The 16,257-nt window shown below is 41.7% G+C and overlaps 2 non-coding genes across 2 annotated transcripts; both read left to right on the top strand.

The window, feature by feature from the left end:
- Positions 1–2,827: 2,827 nt before the first annotated feature.
- Positions 2,828–2,996, top strand: LOC133117225 (U1 spliceosomal RNA). Its single transcript, XR_009706018.1, has one exon. It is a non-coding gene; the product is annotated as a U1 spliceosomal RNA (small nuclear RNA).
- A 63-nt stretch (positions 2,997–3,059) lies between these two features.
- Positions 3,060–3,178, top strand: LOC133117401 (5S ribosomal RNA). The gene has a single exon (XR_009706095.1). It is a non-coding gene; the product is annotated as a 5S ribosomal RNA (ribosomal RNA).
- Positions 3,179–16,257: the final 13,079 nt, after the last annotated feature.

Here is a 16,257-nt window from a genome sequence, read left to right as displayed (position 1 = left end):
GCATCACTCAAGGAACTCTTCACGTCACCCGTAGAATGGTGGGAAATGGTCAAGACACGCACTAAGGGTTACTTCATCACGGCAGGACGCAGGCAGGCACAGAAAAGGAGGGAACAAACAAAAAAATTGCACAGCACACTCCAACGACTAGCAGCACTACAGGCACAGGGATTCCAGGTCGCACAAGAAATCACACAGGCCAAACACAACCTCTCAGCACTCTATAGACAGGAACAGGAAAAAATTAGACATCAAAGCAGAGTTCAACACCTAGAACAAAATGAAAAATGCACCCGTTACTTTTTTAGGAAGATCAAGAACAAAAAGAATCACATACAGACATTACTGGACAACACAGGACAAATCATCACGGGTGAACAGAATATACACAACCACATCAGGGCATTCTACACTGATCTGTATAGCACAAAGCACATGGATGAGCACATGGTGGACACATACCTACAGGACATCCCAGCCATAGCACCCCGGGCAGGAGAAGGAGAGGAGGAGGAGAGTCTGTCCGTGGAGGAGCTCACCCACGTGGTGAAAGGCCTGAACACCGGCAAAACTCCGGGTCCCGACGGGCTCCCGGCCGAGTACTACCAAACCTTTTGGGAACACCTCAAGGTAGATTTAACATCGGTGCTCTCCGCGGTGTACAGTGAGGGCCGGTTGGCCCCCTCGATGACAGAGAGCGTCATCACCCTTATTTACAAGGGCAAGGGTGATGAGCGTAGCCTGACAAACTGGAGGCCTATTAACCTCTTGGGGGCCGACTACAAGCTCTTGGCGAAGGCCCTCATGTACAGGCTCCAGGAGACTACCCCTCAGGTCGTGGGTCCGGACCAGGCTTGCGGGGTCCCGGAGAGGTCGACCGCCGATAACCTGGTGCTCATTCGGGACATCATGGCCCACTCTGTCGAACGGTCGAAACCTTTTTGCATGTTTAACCTAGATCAGGAGAAGGCCTTCGACAGAGTGGGCCATAGCTACATGTTTAAGGTCCTGGAGGCAATGAACCTCCCTCTTGGTCTTAGAAAATGGATTCACATCATCTATCAAAACAACACAGCAAAAATACTGGTTAATGGACACACTACAGAACACTTTCCCATACACTCAGGGGTTAGACAGGGTTGCCCACTTTCTGCACTACTGTACATACACTGCCTGGAACCACTCTTACACAAAATCAGGACAAACACAGACATCACCGGCTACACACTCCCAGGGTGCACAGAACAACTCAAGGCACTTGCATACATGGACGACATCACACTTTTCTGCACTGAACAAACCTCTGTACAGCACATCATTAGGACTGTGGACCACTTCTGCACAGCCACCTCCGCAATAATTAACAAGACCAAGAGCGAGGTGTTTGTGTCCAGGGCCTGGGCGGTCGACCAGGTCCTGTCGGACACATTTCCCATTCGTACATCCGTGAACATCCTTGGCGTCACGTTCGACAGGACCAACTCCGGGGGCCGGAGCTGGGCCGGGGCCCTCGGCCGGGCTCGAGCTAAGACCTGCAGTTGGAGTTCCAGGGCACTGTCAATGACGGGGAGAATCCTCATAGTACAGACTATCCTTTACCCGATCCTCGCCTATGTTGGAAAGATCTTTCCCCCAGACAAGCATATCGAGAAACAAATTAACAAAATTGTCTTTGGTTTTGTCTGGGGGAGTAGGCAGGAGAGGGTAAAGAGGCTGATCATGTGGAAGGACCCTAGGAACGGGGGTAGAGGCGTGCCAAACGTCGCAGAACTGATCAGGATGCAGAGCCTCGCCTACCACATCAACTCCATAAAAAACCGCAATAACAAAACCGGATACATGACCCGTTTTTACTTCACCACCAGCATAAGACCCCTGGGGCTCTGCATCCTGGATCACAGGCACCCCTACTCCTGGGACCCCCCCCAGCCCTACAGGTCACTCCGCCGGTACATCTACACAGCACGTCTGCACACTGCACAGCTCACTCACTGGACATTTCAGGAAATCAAAAACACCACAAATGCACAGGAACATTTACACAGACCCGACAACACGACCCACAGCACAGCCACTACAGTTTGGAAAAACATAAATCACCCATGCCTTCTGAACACACAGAAAGACCTGGCGTGGCTAGCTGTGCTGAAAGCTCTCCCCACCAAGGTGTTCATGTTCAGGAGGAGCTTGGCCCTGGCGGAGACATGCCCGTACCCACGCTGTAACGAAAAGGAAACCGGAGATCACCTCCTGTGGCACTGCAGAAAGGCCAAATCTATCTGGCAATCCATTTTCACTTTCCTGGACACATACACTGACACACAGTCACTGACCCTCCGGGATATCCTCCTCGGCCCCCGCAACGGGATCACATCTGCTGAGGAGGAGATTGCCTGGAGGGTGATCAACATCACCAAGCACACTTTATGGGACGCACGCAACATCATGTTTTTTCAAAAACAGGAACTTCACAACATCATCATCACCCGGCAGATCACCAACCACATCAAGGACTACTATCACCTGGACTGTCACAAAGCCGGAAAGAGCACCACAAACACAAAATGGAAAATTCACAACAGCACAGAATTACACATATGACACGGACACCCTGGACAATACACCTACAGCCGGACACCTACACTCCCGAAGCCTTCCCTTGGGTAATGTATGTAATGTTTACTGTGTACTGTCTACTGTCTTAATGTATTGTGGTATTGTCTGCGGTCATGTTTAAATGTAACTCTGTTTGTTACTGTCTGACGTTTGCAATGTAAATATGTGTTATGTAAGTAAATGTAAGTAAATGTAAGTATGAATGTAAATGAAATGTAAAAGGGAGAGTAAGTGAAACTCAATAAAAGAAATAACGGTTCACCCAGGGCGAGGCTCGGCCATTGCACTCCGGCTGTGTTGACCCCTGCGAATTCCTCAAATGTGGGAATCTCGACTGCATAATTTCTGCTAGTGGGGGACTGCGTTCGCGCTCTCCCCTGATCACGTGGTCAAACGATAGACTCGATTAATGTGCAAATACCCCCTTGTGCTGCCTTTCCTTCGCTTACGGCCATACCACTCTGAATACGCCCGATCTCGTCTGATCTCGGAAGCTAAGCAGGGTCGGGCCTGGTTAGTACTTGGATGGGAGACCGCCTGGGAATACCAGGTGCTGTAAGCTTTTTTCACTATGCTTTTGGACAGGCGCTGCTGTTTCACAACGTTCAAAACACGTCGCGCACAGTGCTATATCGTTTAGTCTATTACCCGTTTATGCTTCTCATGTCTTACCCAGACACTTGGGCAGCGCATTGCAAAGGAACAAGGCTAGCATCCAAATTCATTACGTACGGCGCTATTTTAGACACAACACAGGCTAAATCAGTGCAATGCAAATTCACTTCACACCAAGAGTACCGCACATTTTCCTTACACGTCTGTAGCCTATCATGAAGCAGGATTGCCGAGTTACAGTGAGCGCCGCACTTCATTGGACAGTGGCACGTGTTTTTCTTCTTTTGGTTCTGCGCTCTAGCGATTTCAGTTTGAAAGGACACAACGACAACCAAGTTCAAGTGCAGACTGTCAGCTTTAATTTGAGGCCATTTTCAAGCACACCCGACGAACCGTTTGGAACTCACGTCGCATCTTGCACACGGTCACTTGTCCATTTAGGTGTCGCATTTCGGCAGGGCTCTGGCTTGGTGTTCGACGTGACATCACCGCGACTGAAATGCGCTCTGTTTGCGGTTGAGGGCAATGTACACTGTTGCATTGTGGGGAAACAGAAAGTCGTCCTTGAAATGCGGTGGGAAAACGCCAAAATAATAAACACATGAAAAAAAAAGAAGTACATGAATGAAAAGGTTGCCATCGTTTATGCGGCTAGCCGCAAGAGCGCAAATCAGACTTTTGAACCGGCTAGACATAGTGACTTGACGGGCTGCTAGCCGAATACTCAGAAACCGTAACTGTGCAACCTACCACCTAGCGGTCCGGCCCATCCCTTGCGGATTCCAACTCATACTTACCTGGCAGGGGAGATACTGTGATCACGTGTTTCTTTCTTTCTTGCTGTGCGGCAGTATCGAAATCTTTTGGGGTTTCTGCAGGGACAAGAGTGAACTGTTTCTGTCTCCACATTGGAGTGAGGAGCTGACCGTTTCCTTCCCTGTGCGTAGGAATACCATCAAGCTCTTGGGGGTGACCTTCCCGGCTGGGAGGGAGCCCTCTGCCACGTCCAAAATAAAATCAGGAGCTGGAGTGCACGGCCCTTGGCGGGTAAGATCCTTGTCCTGAAGGCAATTGTCCTACCCATTCTGCTCTATTTGGGGAGGGTGTTTCCCCCAGATAAAGCCACCGGGAAGTTAATCACCCGGATGGCTTTCAGCGTTGTCTGGGGGAGCACGATGGAAAAACTGAAACGTGTCACCCTCCTCAAGGGGGGGGCGGGGGGTCCCAGATATCGTAACCATCATTATGGTACAGGGTCTGGCCACCCTTGTCCAGAACGTAGGAAAGGTGGGTAAGGCCTCTGGTACCTTTGCCAGGTACTATGCCACCCCCTTCCTCAGGGCAATGGGCTTGGGTGTGCTGGACCTCACCATACCCTACAGCTGGGACCCCCCCTATGTCTATCGAGCCCTGAAGGACTTTGCCTACAGGACGGGTCTGCCCAGGGCTGGCCTAACCTCGTGGAGCTACAAAATGATCATGGCTCATTTACGATCTGGCTAAATTGTAACGCTCCCGAGGGGGGGGGCCAGTCCGGGACCCGCAAGACCGGGATCTGGGCAAATATGACACACAAGTGACTTACTAACAAATAAAAAGACATTGCCTGGATGACAGCCCATAGGTGTCTCCCCACTAGAACATTTATGTATCGCCCCCCACAGATGCACTGACTCAGAACACATCTACCATTTGTTCTGGGAGTGCTCCATGGCCAGGCGGGTCTGGGGCCTTGTTTGTTCCTCTTTCTCCCTTAGCAGGTGCCTGCCGAGGTCCTCCCCGATGGCTGAGGGCATCCTCTACGGTCCGCCAGCAGGGTGCAAGACCACCGATCTCCAGCGTCCAGAGGATCATTAACACCGTGAAGCAGGTCCTGTGGGAGACGAGGAACATCAAGGTCTACCAAAAGACATCTGTAGACCTTTGTGTTATTGAGTGTGTTTTAAGATTTTTAAATTGTAAAAATCGTTAAATTGTTAAAAACCACTCTACAATATTAAACTATCTATTTGAAACAAAGGCGTATCTGCATTTATTTTTCTACTGACAATCGTACGGAGGAATATATTGAACTCTTTAAAAATTCTACAGAGAGGAAAATAAAAGAAACACAGGAAGTGCAAAAAAGATTAGAGCAACGGAAAAGGACAGAGTAGACGAAAGAAAATCTGGAGATCATGCAGGTTTCCTTTACATATATTTGATTTTTTTATTTGTTATTCTTGCATGTACATTTAGAAATTAAAAAAGAAAGAAAAAGAAAGTCAAGTATTCGGTTTCATTTTTACATAAAAATTTTTTTTATGAAAAAAATAAAAATCAATGTACACTCTTGTTGTCTCTTTTCTTTTCTCCTAGTTTTTTGATTGTATAGGTTTCCTTTATATCATTTTTGATTCTGTTTTATTCTTTTTTATTAGTTATTCTTAGTTAAATGAAAAAAATAAATTTCATTTATAAATTAAGAAAAAAAGAAGAGAAATAAATTTCAATCCGAAATAAGCTAACAACATAACTAGTTAACAGTCATATTGCCTCACGTTAAACCGCAGCAGTTGTAATCACATAGTCACTAACGGTAAAACATATTTTCTGCACACAGCATCATTTTTCGGTAACAACATGGCATTTTGCAACTCAATCAAGTAGAGGTTTAATTTATAGATTAAATGCAGCACTGCATTAAATTACGGGTAACAGGATCCATTTAAATATTATAGCAATTAATAACGGTTCATAAACGTTTTTACGCGTAGGCTATTCATATGTGCCTGTATGATCACCCACTCACACCATGTTATTAATCAACTGCTCGAATTTAGTTATGTAACCATCAAAGATGGTAAGGTGACTTGAGCTATAATAAATGAGTTGTTACCACCACCCCTAAATAGACATGTTTTGGTCAAACATTTTAGCGTGCGAGCAACGGCTGCGGTTATTTGAAATAGCTTGTTGGCTTTAATTTGGCAGTGGAGGACAGCATTCACGTTACTCGGTAAGTTAAACCGTGTACGCTATACTATAAATTGTCACATAAAATATATCGCTATCATTATTAAAATATGCATAGCATGATATATACGTAATTCGACAGCTGGTAATACCGTTAACGTCGTAGACTAACGTCAACACAGCCTGGAGGCAGCTAACGTAGCTAGCTAAATAGTTAAGGCATAAGAAAATGTGCTAGCTAGCTAGCCAAGTAAGTTTCTTGGTAAGTTTCTTGGTAATTCGTTTTTAGTCAAAATTAACAATATGTGAATGATTGGATCAGTCACACCTCAGACATTGATAACATATTTGAAATGAGTTATTATGGAATTAAGTATTTTATTTTGTGTCTGTAATGTTATAATGGAGTATGTTTTAACTGACGTTTGAATGTGCAAAACAAATTACCTTATTACAGTATCTACCCTATCCTGCTTTGTCCTATCCATCAACATGCTTCTTAGGACAGTTCAAGTCACGTTTAAGCAAATTAAGTAAATTAATTAACATTGTGTTTGGTTTACTTAAGACAACAAGTTCAACATCCAAAATATGCTGAGGGATTTGGCTCCAAGTTCACCTTTGGCCCCACTGAAACGTCAACACCTTCCAACAAAGAGGTTTGAAGAAGACTGATGATTCAACAGACATTGATAAAAGTCAGGTAACTTACTCTCAGCTTCTAGCTCTGAATAAAAATAAGGCTGTATGGATACTATTTATTTACTACTCACGTTACTTTTCTCTTTAGTCTTTATTTAATTGATTGTACCAAGTAGAAATATATGGTGAATGTATGCAAGAAAACGAAATATCGGCTTGATTGCCCTTGCTTGACACAGCAAACCAGTGGAATGGTCCCAGAGATTTCAAGCCCTGGCCTTCTGGCACTCCAGGCAGGCTCAATCAGCACTTAATGTATTTGAAGGGCAAATAGTAATCGACCCAGGTCTGGAAAGTATGAATGTCTCATCTGAAGTTTCATTAAAATCATCCTGTTCGCCCAGGCCACAGACATCAGCTTCTCCTATGCCACAGATGTTCAGACTTAGAGAGTCATCTGATGAAGTCTTTACTGAAATGGTAGCTTTCAAACTACAATATCTAAACCAGTATCCTTGAATCCAGCGTGTACAGTGACTGTCTTGGTGTCTTCAGACGTTTTCTGTGTTCATTCTATTTTATTTTTCAGTTGGAACTTATTTGCTAAAAGCATGCTTGAATTGATTCTACAAGAAATGGTTCATTATTGGACACGAACCAAACATTGTTTTAATAGAATAATGTGGTAATACACAAACACAACTTCTGAAGTCACTGCTTTGAAGTTACTTTTTACACCACGACAACAAGTGCTACATTTCACACTTGCGAAAAGCTTCAGTAAATATTTTTTAAAATCAGTTTTTGTGTTTGAAAACTGTAGAGAAAATAATGGAATTGCTTACCCAATAAAAAAAGGAGTTAATGTATGGGGGCAAATTATTACCATTATTTTTATTCTTTGTGTGTTCACAGGTTGAAATTTATCCAGGAACACAGGTCTTCTGTGACAAACTGGCATGGGCTGCAGCTGGGAACGCGACTTTGATGTTTGTCTTCATACAGACACTGCTCATGTCTGTCTTTCCTGTGGATGTCCTTCTGAACAGCAATTTGCGAGGACAAACCTGAGTGGGAAGACAGAGCAGGGAGCCTCTGGATGCCAAGAAAGTCGATGCACTTTACAGTAAGTTTAGGTGTGTGTGCGCGATGCGGTGTGTGTGTGGGATGGTTCACTCAAATGACACGATTCTGTAAAGGTTGTTAGTATTCTATGGTTCCTGTTAATTTGCAGTAGTTATTATTAGCTAAATAATGATATTACAGGTTCCTGCACTGCATAGGCATTACGCATGAATTGCCACCCTGAAAATAATTAGAAGTCATCGGTTTGCACTCATCAGTTTGTAAACATATGTATTTTAAATTTAATATGCTACAGTAAGCTAATTTAATTAAATTAACACTGTAAATGATGACAATTCTTAACCAAAAATAGATTATGTAATGAAACGGAACAGGATGCGAGTATGACTAAATAATAATTATAAAAGTATAGCTACATTACCCAATGCTACAACCTCTCAAATGGGATCAACTCAATGAGCTCCGCCACAAGAAACGGCAGCAAGACAAACAAAAGGATGGAACCTACTGCTTTTTGACAATTAAGGCTAGGTTTGCCCTTCCGATGGCTCTGAAGAACTTTTTGCCTGACCCATGCAGGCCCCCTGTCTAGAATAGAGAATGCCCCCTATGTGAGTGGGTGAGTTATTCCCATCGTTGGACTGCATGCAGTACCAGTTGTGACCAGCAGTTGTCTACTTCAACTAGGCTTTCCTGGTCTTGTTAAAAAGGGTTATTAATGATGGACATTTATCCAAGTACGGTAAGCGTTTTAACAGCGTGTTCAATGTTAAAGGGATAGTTCACCCTTTTACACTTACTGACTTGAAACCAAAACATTTATTTTCTTGTTTCCTTTTGGTTTAAAGAGAATGTCTGCTGTGTAAGTAGCATGATTGAATGACTGAAAATGGCTATGTATGCTGACAAATAAACATTATGTTTTAACATATACAAATTGTACAGATTTATATGTTTGCTGTATATGAAAGGGGCCATAATCAAGTAAGAATTAATATACGTTTTCTTTATGTTTTAATGCAGTGAGACAATAATCGCATGTTTACTGTCTCATTCATTTCTAATATGTTAACATACATTAAAAAGCCAAAAATCATATAAGAACAATATATGATTCTTACACATTTCATGCAGTGAGGCACACAACAATCATGTACGTTTACTATATTAATCATACAGATACATACAATTATGTTAAATTTACATTCATTTCTAATATGTTGACATGCATAAATACTATATTTCTACATGCATAAATCATACAATTTTCATATCCATTTTTTATAAGTCACTGTATATGAAAGGGGCCATAATCAAGTAAGAATTCATATATGTTTTCTTTATGTTTTAATGCAGTGAGACACAATAATTTCGATAAGAACATACAAAAAAAACATGATTTTTATATAACTTCTTTTTTATATAACACGCGGGGGTCAGTATTACCAATATCCTCCGAGGGCACTTCTTCTTGGGCGTTTGCCCGTGTTTGGAATGGTCAGCCACTGTGAATTGTGAAGCTATGGATTAACATAATTGGTTAAAGACAGAATTTCAACGATACTTTTAAAGTAAGCAAGACTGTGGTAAAGAATTGTATAAAAAGTCATCTCTAAGAATAATACCAAAAAATAAGACAAATACTACAAAATAAGATGTAAAAGAAACAAGCCTAAAAAACACAGTCTGCTGCAAAGCACACAATCCACAGAAAAACACACAGCTGCCCAAAATCTACATAGAAAATACATTCACACAAGACAAGAAATGAAATTCAATGCCCAAGTTCTGGTTTCTAACTTTCTAATTAAATAAAACACGTAACACGGAACACAACTTCGGACATCAAATGCCTGCTTATCCTCGTGGCGACTGAATCTAACTGGAGCGAATAAGCAAATTGATGTGAAACGCCCCATTGTGATAAACCGGAAATAATTATTCAATAAGGATATGCTGCTTCAACAAAACGTAGAAACTTGTCAATTTTAATTTAGCGGTAGTCCTGTTAATTTGAACAATAAATGAATTTTATAAAAACCTAATTTGATAGCACATTACATGTCGTTCTAGTCGTTCTCGCCTACTATGCTACTTCATCGAAATGGGAGTCCTCACCAACGTCTTGAAGCAGTAGGCCTAGCTATAAAATTATCTAACGTCGGCCTATGTAGGATTGGGTTGCACCAGCTGTACTTCAGTTCAAACGTAGCCTAGATAGCTATAACTTTAAATCCTTGATTAATGCATTACTAGTATACTAACATAAAAGCGATGACAACCGAAATCAGCTCATCAGCGTAACTAGCTAACAGTCATATAGCCTAACGTTACACCTACACTCAGCACGAACTGTAAAACATATTTCCTGCACACAGCATCATTTTTCTAGAACACTTCGGCATTTTGCAACTCAATAATCACGTAGAGGTTTCATTTATGGATAAGATATTTCAATAGCGATCTACCCAGCAAACTAGCTAAGATGCCAAGTGGAAGTTTTTCATCGTTGATTATCCACACGTCTTCGGAATGACTTTACGTCCAAAGGGTTACGATATAACCAGTTAGCTAGGACATACAAGTAATCATGTCGCACAACGTTTATTAGCTGATTTTGTTGTAAAGTATCTCGTAGCTCGGTAGTTTGGACTTTACACATGGTAAATCCTTGGGATTTTTCCAGCTCACTGGTTAGTTATATCACTTAATGCGTTATATGATTGAACGCATTAAAAGTAAGCTTACCGGTGACAAAGTGATACGAACTCGTATATATTCAATTTGTTCTGGTGTAACATTTTGCCTACTTAAATAGCAAATCCAACTTGAAAGAACGACTTGTCTCACTCTGGATCAGCTCGACTTAAGCAACCATATAAACCTGTGTTATCGCTGTATTTGTATCCTTTGTCGTTGACCTGAGATATTTTTAAAAAAACTATTTTTGGAGGAAAAAATACATTGAGTTATATGGCAAGGTTGTCCCTCCACGAGTCATGGTCGCGTGGTTTGTGATGTGTATTAAGAACGATCTATAGGCCTTTGGGCACGCATTATTTCGTAAAATGTGTTAATGTATTGCTAAGCTCCTCGTACTGTGGAATCATATTTGGAATCCACATACCCTCTAAACTGCATAGCCTACTCTACTTCCATCCATGTGGAATTTCTAATTTACCTGCTAGTTTAATACCTGAACTGTTTCAATTTATGAGGATGGGCGTCCCCCTACAGCTCATCCAGAGATTTATTTTTCTTCTCGCCACTGTTTGAGGGAGTTGTTTACCTCATATGCTATGTGGGGCTTAGGGCTGATATTTCCTATTTTTTCTTCCCTTCCGTTACTACGCAGAGCGTCTTTGGGACAGTCTGTTGTGAAAAGCGCTATACAAATACAATTGACTATTGAGTTAGTGATGTTCTATCAATAAATTCATACGTATGGCTTAAAATGTATGTCTTAACTAATTGATCAAGGCTAGAGACAGTGAATCATGCAGAATTGTATTGTAGTTGACTGCGATACAGAAGACGAATTTGAAAACATACACAACGATAGACACAGGTTGAAGTGCTGTGGCGCTTCACAGATGAGATCAATTTTCTTCTGTGGCGTCACAAGGGGGTGCCACATAAAATGGCAAAACTATATGTTCATGCTCATTATTCGTTTTCAGAGACTAGAGAATGCACGATGTTCGTAAGTAATGAGAATGTATTATTTAACGTTAATCATACGAAATATTGTAAATAAGAAGGTAGTGGAAGAAAATAAACATGTTACTTTCCAAAGAGTTATTGCTTAACTGTATACATCTTAATTGGATATTTTAGCCTGTACATTATCTTCACTATTCTTTCACTCTTGTGTTTCTTGTCCAGTCGAAGCACAACAAAGTGGAGCCACTGATGGTCTGTGGCCATTCCCCTACGGAAGTATGTACTGCAGTATTCGTAAAACCAAATCTAATAGTCTCTACTCACACACGTTTTTAGTATGTAGTATATGAGGCCAGAGATTCAAATGTTTCAGCACACATTGGCACGCGCGGATGGTAATATGTTGTACCATGAATCAAAAATGACACCAGTGTTTACTGGTAATTAAACTAAATTGATTAGAGCATGCTAACAAGTGTCAGTATTTCAAAAAATAATATTTGGGGCTTTTTCAAATAGAAATGCAAATATGCACTTATTTCAGGGTCAATCACTTTAGCACAATACTTTTTGATGGGCTTGTGACTGTTCCGTGGTTCATACGGAAGCGATTGTTTGCTGAACAAAATGCAAATGCTCTGGAAGCACGAGGCCCCGAATGAACTCCACTGTACCTTGAATTCGATAATGTCTCATGGGAAGGGTTTAGGACGAGGGACCACAAAATAGACTGTGAAGTTTTCACTGAATAGTATTAACAGAGCTGTGAAGTCAGGGTACCAATGGAGTATATGGTCAGGTCCAATCCTCTTGATGTTGTAGAGGAATAATCTGCAGCACCACGATGTTGCTGTGAAGTTCTCACTGTGATGTACCCACTGAAATAGTTAACATTTTATGGTTTTACCATAACTAAAGATGCAAACTCACGGTGGACTATAACTACTTAATCTGGCTCTATCTGATAGACATACATATCTTACCAGTTGTGTCTGCTTTTTTTTGCCAACGGTGTTTAATATTGGATAATATAATCCACTATGGGTATTAACTGCACCACTGCTAAATTCTAACTGGTGTCCCATTTTGTTTTACCCTAAAGAAGCAAAAATGGACAAAGGCAACAAATAGAGTCCTGGAAAAGGAGAAGGAGGAGAGAAGGCGAGCGGAGGAACAGACGATGAGGAAGGAACAGAAAAAGAAGATTGCTGAGAGAGGCAGGCAAGAGGAAGAGGAAAAAAGACACAAGAAGGAACTGGAAATGGCGGCAAAGGAGGGAGAGAGAATGAAGATGGAGGAGCAGAGAAAAAGAGAAAAGCAGAGGAAACAGGAGATGGAAAGAAAAGAGCAGGAGAAGAACAGGCAGGTGAAGGAAAAACTGGTTAGAGAAAATGAAAGGAGGGCTGAGGAAATGGAGAAAAGACAAATGGAGGCCAGAAAGCAGATAAAGAGGGAACAGGAAAAGAAGAAAGGCCTCGAGAGGGACAGGAAAGAAAAGGAGAGGGCAGAGGAGAAATGGCAAGCTGAGAATGAGCGGAGGAAAAGGGAGGATAAGCAGGAGAGAAAACAAAGGGACAGAGAGATACGGGAGATTGAGAGAATGATGGAAAAGACAGAAAGGATGAAGCAAGCTGAAGAACAGAGGAGGAGAGAACTGGAAAGGATCGTTCAGAAGCGGGCAGAGAGAGAGAAGGAAGCCCAGGATAAAAAGAAAGAAAATGAGCAGTTGAAGAGAGAAATGCAGGAGAAGATATTCCTGGAAAAGATGAGGAAGAAGAAGGAGAAGAACGGGAGGAAGCGAGTGGAGGGAGACATGAGGAGAGAACTGTTGGAGAGGAAAATGTTTGCGAAGCTCAGGAAGGAGCAACAACTGACGGAGAAAATTAGATCCAAGGAGCGGGGGAAGAAAAGTAGGGAGAATGAACTCCGAGAGAAGAGGAAGGAGTTGAAAACAATGGTGGAGACGATAGGGCAGCTGGAGGCGCAGAGATTGAGGGAAAGGCAGGAGAAAAGGGAGAAGGATAGGATAGAAAAAGAGGAAATGGAGAAGAAGATGCTTCTGGAAGAAGCCAAACGGAGGGAGAGGGAACAGAAGCAAATAAGATTAGAGCAACGGAAAGGGAGAGAGCAGGCGAAAGAAAACCTGGAGAGGGAGAAGAAAATGAAAGAGAAAGTAGAGAAGATGAAGAGAGAGGAGGAAAGGAAAACTCAGGAGAAGGAGAGAAAAGCTAAAGAAAAGGAAGATAAGATAAGAGAGAAGAAAAAAAGTGAAAGAAGGAGGGTGATGGAGGAGAAGAAGAAAAAGAAGGAAGAGGAGGAGAGGGAGAGAAGAGAGGGAGAGAGAAAAGACCGCCATGAAAAGAAAAGAATAGAGGACATGAAAAAGCAGGCAGTGGAGGATTCAAAACTAGAGAAGGAGAGAAATTGGAGAGCACAGGAGAGGAAAGCCCACGGTAAGAGGACGGAGGTAATGGCGGACAGGAAAAACAAAGACAAGGAGGACTCAACAAATTGTGAAATGGGGGATGCAGGAAAGATAGAAAGGGCCCAGAAAATGAAAGAAAACGGAAGATTAAAATCTGAGAAGGCAGACAGAGAAAAGGAGAGAAAAGCAAAAGCGAAAATAGCAGTAGAAAAGGTTTATGGGAAAAACAAAATGGAGGGAAAGGAAAAAACAGGAAGATTAGAGGAACGGAAAAGGAGAGAAAAAGATGAAGGAAACCTGGAGAGGGAGAGGAAAATAAAAGAGAAAAGGGAGAAGATGTAGAGAGAGGAGAGGAAGGAGAAGGGGAGGAGGAGAAAAGGCGAGCGGAGGAATACAAGATGAGGAAGGAACAGAAAAGGAAGATTGCTGAGAGAGGTAGGCAAGAGGAAGAGGAAAAAATACACGAAGGAATTGGAAATGGCGGCAAAGGAGGGAGAGAGAATGAAGATGGAGGAGCAGAGAAAAAGAGAAAAGCAGAGGAAACAAGTGCAGGAGATGGAAAGAAAAGAGCAGGAGAAGAACAGGCAGGTGAAGGAAAAACTGGTTAGAGACAATGAAAGGAGGGCTGAGGAAATGGAGAGAAGACAAATGGAGGCCAGAAAGCAGATAAAGAGGGAACAGGAAAAGAAGAAAGGCCTCGAGAGGGACAGGAAAGAAAAGGAGAGGGCAGAGGAGAAATGGCAAGCTGAGAATGAGCGGAGGAAAAGGGAGGATAAGCAGAAGAGAAAACGAAGGGACAGAAATACAGGAGGTTGAGAGTGATGGAAAAGATAGAAAGGATGAAGCAAGAGGAAGAACAGTGGAGGAGAGAACTGGATGATTCAGAAGTGGGCAGAGAGAAAAAAGAGGGAGAGAAAAATGAAAAAGAATGAGATGGAGAGAGGAGGAAAAGAAAGTGAGAAAGTAAAGGAAAATTCAGGAGAAGGAGAGAAAAATTAAAGGGAAGATAAGAGAGGACAAGAAAAGAGAAAGAGGGCAGGAGAGAAGGATCGAGAAAATAAATTAAATGTATTTGTTTAATGTCTTACAGAAAAAATCTAATCCAAAAAAGTATCAATAGTGTATTCCGATTAAAAAAAAAAACTGTTTAAAAACAATTTGAATAAAAAAACAATTGATAAAAAAAAATCTATTAAAAAATAATAAAAATCAATGTACTCTTCTTTCTCCTCGTTTTTTGATTAGTTATATAGGTTTCCTTTATATCTTTTTTATTGTTTTATTCTTTTCTATTAGTTATTTTTAGTTCAATGAAAACTCATTTATGAAAATAATATTTTCATTTATAAATGAAGAAAAAATAACTTTAAATCCGAAATAAGCTAACTACGTAACTAGCTAACAGTCACATAGCCTCACGTTAAATCTACACTCAGCGGGTTTAATCAGTCACTCACTAACAGTAAAACATATTTTCTGCACACAGCATCATTTTTCAGTGGCATTTCATGGCATTTTGCAACTCAATAATCAAGTAGACATGTATATCAAGTAAATTGTTTTTAAACAGTACATTTATGGATAAGATTTTTCAATAGCGATCTACCCAGCAAACTAGCTAAGATGCCAAGTGGAAGTTTTCATCGTTTATTATGCACTCGTCTTTGTGATGACTTTTGTTGGATACAAATCTGTAACACAATAACAGCTCTGCACAAGTGAGAGTTTAACAGCTTTATACAATATACATATCGGGTCCAGCGCTTGCAAAGAGGAGAACAATGCCTCATACTTTGTTACAGCTTATATACACATTCAGTTGCTGGGGAGAGTGGGGCAGTCCCTGTCTCCCTCCAGTCAGCAGCCAGCACATGCACCAAGAGAAACAATTCTAAGCTCTGGGGTCAATCCAGTGTGGCCCCCTCCTTCATGGTTAGGTGTTCTCCTTTTTTTCTGCAAGCTCGTGATGATATTTGAAACAAATGTTTCTGCTTCTCTTATCTTACTGGTATGCATGCCCTATGACACATATTTGCTTGCGTTGCTACAGTTCAGAGGACATTTCCACTTGTAGACAGCTTCTCTCTGCACATTAGTAGAAGTGAGCACATTAATGCTTTGCACAAATGACACAGTTAATGCCATATGAGTTATATTTCAGTTATATTTAAACTTTTCCCCACATTTCCCTCCTTTTTATCATTACAACGCTCCTAATGATTAATCTACACTATTACAATTTTCCACCCATCTGC

This window comes from Conger conger, chromosome 17 (genome assembly GCF_963514075.1).
Source record: "Conger conger chromosome 17, fConCon1.1, whole genome shotgun sequence".
Classification (NCBI taxonomy): domain Eukaryota; kingdom Metazoa; phylum Chordata; class Actinopteri; order Anguilliformes; family Congridae; genus Conger; species Conger conger.
Note: the sequence above shows the minus strand (reverse complement) of the source record. Positions and strands in the feature narration are given on the sequence as shown.